Source organism: Mandrillus leucophaeus, unplaced genomic scaffold, assembly GCF_000951045.1.
Source record: "Mandrillus leucophaeus isolate KB7577 unplaced genomic scaffold, Mleu.le_1.0 Scaffold69, whole genome shotgun sequence".
In the NCBI taxonomy this organism is placed as follows: domain Eukaryota; kingdom Metazoa; phylum Chordata; class Mammalia; order Primates; family Cercopithecidae; genus Mandrillus; species Mandrillus leucophaeus.
This window is the reverse complement of record NW_012107474.1, coordinates 4,001,838-4,006,796: the sequence shown is the minus strand read 5'-3', so window position 1 is coordinate 4,006,796 and position 4,959 is coordinate 4,001,838. Positions and strand designations below refer to the sequence as shown.

General features: G+C 43.4%; 1 protein-coding gene across 1 annotated transcript in view; it reads right to left on the bottom strand.

The window, feature by feature from the left end:
- The window catches only part of C2CD2 (C2 calcium-dependent domain containing 2), an 82,204-nt gene that overhangs the window by 54,154 nt on the left and 23,091 nt on the right, over positions 1 to 4,959 (bottom strand). The gene's annotated exons all lie outside the window — the stretch shown is intronic.

Sequence of the window (4,959 nt, the reverse complement as noted above, 5' to 3'; positions counted from 1 at the left end):
GCCTCAGCCTCCTGAGTAGCTGGGACTACAGGCGCCCGCCACCACGCCTGGCTAATTTTTTGTATTTTTAGTAGAGACAGGGTTTCACCGTGTTAGCCAGGATAGTCTCGATCTCCTGCCCTTGTGATCCGCCCGCCTCAGCCTCCCAAAGTGCTGGGATTACAGGCGTAATCCACCGTGCCCGGCCTATATGTGGATTTCTGATGGCACAAGGGGTCAGTGCCCGTAACCCTCATGCTGTTCAAGGGTCCATTATAGATCCAAAGGAAATAAAATCAGTATCTTAAAAAGATACCTGGAGCATTATTCAAAACAGCCAAGAGATGGAATCAACCTGAGTGTCCATCAACAGATGAATGGATAAAGAAAATGTGGCAGATATACACAATGGAATATTAGCCTTAACAATGAAGAAAATCCTGTCATTTGCAACAACATGGATAAACCTGGAGGACATTACGTTAAGTGAAATAAGTCAGGCACAGAAAGACAAATTCCACGTGATCTCACTTATAAGTAGAATCTTAAAAAGTTAAACTCAAAGAAACCAAGAGCAGAATGGTGGTTACCAGGGGCTAGGGAGTTGGGGACACTGGGGAGGTATTGGTTAAAGGATACCAAATTTCAGTTAGAAGTTCAAGAGATCTATTGCATACCATGGTGACTAAAGTTAGTAACAATACATTATATACCTGAAAATTGCTAAAAGAGTAGATTTTAAATTTCTAACCACACAAAATGTTAAGTATATGACATCATCCACATGTTAGATTTAGCCATTCCACATGTATATATATATCAAAACATCAAGATGCATACCACAAATATGTACAATTTTTGTCAATTAAAAAAATAAATTTTAAAAAGAAAATAAAGTCATTGACACCTGACAAGGATTGACAAATCATAGCTCAGGTAAAGGAAGGGTAAACAAATTAAACAAAGCTTGCTATGTGAAATAATGAAACCTTAAGAAATCTCTATACCCTTCCATATCTTTTATTATTGTGGTAAAATACACATAACATAAAATTGACCATTTTAGCCATTTTTGAGTGCACAGTTCAGTGGCATTAAGTCCATTCACTTTGTTGCATCAACCATCATCACCATCCACCTCCAGAAGCTGCATCTTCCCAGACTGAAACTCTGTCCTCACTAAGCACTACGTCCCCACTTTCCTCTCCCAAGCACCTGGCACGCACCATTCCACTTTCTGTCTCTCTGAATCAGGCTACTCTAGGGACCGCTAAGAAGTGGACTCATACAGCATTTGTCCCTTCACATCTGGCTTATTTCACTGAGCATAATGTCCTCAAGGTTCATTCATGTTATAGCCTATGTCAGAATGTCCTTCCTTTCTTTTTTTTTTTTTTCTTTTTTGAGATGGAGTCTCGCTTTGTCACTCAAGCTGGAGTGTAGTGGCATAATCTCAGCTCACTGCAACCTCCACCTCCCGGATTCAAGCAATTCTCCTGCCTCAGCCTCCTAAGTAACTGGGATTACAGGCGCGCACCAACACACCCAGCTAACTTTTTGTGTATTTTTAGTAGAGATAGGGTTTCATTATGTTGGCCAGGCTGGTCTCGAACTCCTGACCTCGTGATCTGCCCACCTCGGCCTCAAAGTGCTGGGATTACAGGCTTGAGCCACGGTGGCCGGCCTAGAATGCCCTTCCTTTCTATGGCTGAATTCTATTCCATTTCCTTATCCATTTGCCTATCAGTGAGCCCTTGGGTAGCTTCCACATTTCAACCGTGATGAAAAATGTTCCTATGGTCATGGCTGTACAAATACAATGCTGTTTTTAACTTTTAATTTACATGTACTATTTTTGTCATGTCCATTTCTGGAATTGTATTTATTAAAGGGATTACAATTGAATCACCTACTGTCTCAGGCCACTTTTCTGGCAATATGAAGTTTTTTTAAAGATAGAGTTTTGCTATTTCCACAGCTCCGCTTCCTCCACTCTCTGTCCAGGCCAGGCCTGAACATTCCACTCCTCTCTTTACTGGGAAAGCACCAGAAAACCCCATACAGAAACCACCCAGCCATAAAGGGATTCAGTCCCTATTTGCCACAAATAGAGAGGGTGCGCGCCATCCGGGAAGGCACTTCCAAAGCAGCGGGCTCCAGGAGGGCAGGCCCACGGCTCTCTGCGCCTCAGCTCCCCAGGTGTAAAATGGGCACTGGACCACCTGCCGCAGGGCCCTCCCAGCTCTCCAGGCTGTGCCAGGCTCAGCATCCTGCACTGCTGCCATGGGCTCCCTCCTGCAACCCCAGTATTTTCCAGTAACTTCCTCACATTCATCGCAAGGATTATGTAACAGTGTGGCTCCAGTGCTGACAAGGGTATGCAGGAAGGAGAGCTCTCCTATGCTGCTGGGGCAAAGAAAACCGGAACAGCACTTTGGTGACTGACTCAGGAATACTTGGCCAAGCTGAAGTGTGCACACCAGCGACCCGCCAGGCTCATGCCTTCTCTTGGGATCCTCCGGTGCTTGCCTGAGGAGTCGGGAGGCAATGAACAGACACAATCGCTGCAGTACTCTCTGTGCAGACTGAGCATCCCAAATCCAACAATCCCAAATCTGAAATGCTCCAAAATCTGAAACTTTTTGAGTGCCGATATGATGCTCAAAGGAAATGCTCACTGGAGTATTTTGGATTCGGGATGCTTGACTAGTAACAAATAATGCAAATATTCAAAAATCCAAAAAAAGATCTGATACCCAAAATACTCCTGACCCCAAGAATTTCAGATAAGGGATACCCAACCTGCACTTTCGAAAAAGAGAAAACAATTTAATTACCCAGTAATAGGAGATGGGTAAGTGAGCTCGGGTTCATCTGGAATCCTGAATTATAGCTGAAGCAAAATGAACTACAAAGAAAAGAACTACAAAAACTAACCTGGAGAAGTCTTAAAATTACAGTGATCTACATAGAGAAAGCTTGTTGCAAAAGTACATAAAAAATGATAAATATGTTAAACACACAAATACCCCAGCTGTCACAGGGATACGTGAGAGGTGGGGTGGAGGGGCCTGCAACACTCTCCTCCATCTGGGGCCACACGGGCGTCCCCCCCTTGCTGTCTGCTAAATGGCACCCACACACCTAACTTGATAATAAAATGCAGACAGAGGCCGGGCGCGGTGGCTCAAGCCTGTAATCCCAGCACTTTGGGAGGCCGAGACGGGTGGATCACAAGGTCAGGAGATCGAGACCATCCTGGCGAACACGGTGAAACCCCGTCTCTACTAAAAAATACAAAAAACTAGCCGGGTGAGGTGGTGGACGCCTGTGGTCCCAGCTACTTGGGAGGCTGAGGCAGGAGAATTGCATAAACCCGGGAGGCGGAGCTTGCGGTGAGCTGAGATCCGGCCACTGCACTCCAGCCTGGGCGACAGAGCGAGACTCTGTCTCAAAAAAAAAAAATGCAGACAGAGCCATAAACATCATACAGCAACACAGGTAACATATAAACACAGGCTGAAAATGAAGAAAGAGCAGACCAACTTTAGAAGAACAGTCATCAGTGTAGGTAGGAAGAGGAGGAACAGAGAATGGAACTTCATTATAGATGATGCTTTCAAAAACAGATTCTTTATATACACATATGGGAAATACACATGTGAGTTATGGGGAAGGGGGGAAGCACTGATTCCTTCTTTTCCCTCCTAAAGTGAGACCATACCCTCATGTCTAACTGCAACTCTAGACTGTAAATTACAAATCAGTGCATTCAGCAGCCAACAAGAACATTGTATTTATCCACATGGAGCTGGTCTTTGGATTTTTTCTAGTTATGCTGAACATAACTGGCAAATAAACCGTTTTTATTAATGGGGAAAATTCAGAGCCCAAGAGTAAGAAATATAATAATAATAACAACAACAATAATACAATGAGTACAAGGGTAAGACTTGTATTAAAGAGAAAATTTCAGCTGGTCATGGAGAATCACATCTATAATCCCAGCACTTGCTCCCAAAGGCTGAGGTGGGAGGATCACTTGAAACTAACAGTTCAAAACCAGCCTAGGTAACATAGCAAGACCCCATCTCTGCAAAAAAAGAAATAAAAAAAATTAGCCAGGCACAGTGACACGCGCCTGTAGTCCCAGCTACTCAGGAAGCTGAGGCAAGAGGATCATTTGGGCCCAGAAGTTTAAGGGTACAGTAAGCTGATGCCCCTGCACTCCAACCTGGGCAATAGAGCGAGATCCCATCCCTAAAACAATACAAAACAAAACCAAAAAAGACAGAGAGAAAATGTCTTAGGACTTATTTCAGAAGCTTTTATGCTTTATGGTATCTGATGAGTCTAGTAAGTTGAGCATATAAACTGTTAGCAACAGGAAAATGAATTCTACATAACATCTACATAGTTCATATATATGTAAACATATGTATATAAATCTAGATATATCGTAATATATAAAGTCTACAATAGGATGTACATATTTGAGCAACAGATATCAGATGCCCTGAGATACGATTCACCTGTTGAAGCTGTACAAATCAATGGTTTTTAATATATTCACAGAGTTCTACAACTAACACCACCATCAATTCTAGAACATTTCATCCCCTCAACGTGAACCCTTCAGCCCATCAGCAGTCACTCTCCATTTTCCCCCAAGAGTCCCTCACCCAGGCCCTGGTAACACGAACCTCCTCTGTGTCCCTGCAGGTTTATCTACTCTGGATAGTTCATATAAATGGAATCACACAATACGAGGCTTTTTGTGTCCAGCTTTTTCTACTTGACACCTGATTTTCAGGGTTCATCCGCACTGGAGCGAGTGTCAGAATCTCGCTCCTTTTCAAGGCGGAATAACGTCCCATTATGTGGACGGATCACACTTTCTTCATCCACCTATCAGTTGATGAGCCAGATGGTGGTTTTGATTTTTTTCCTACTGTAAAGGGTTCTGCGTTTTCGATGATT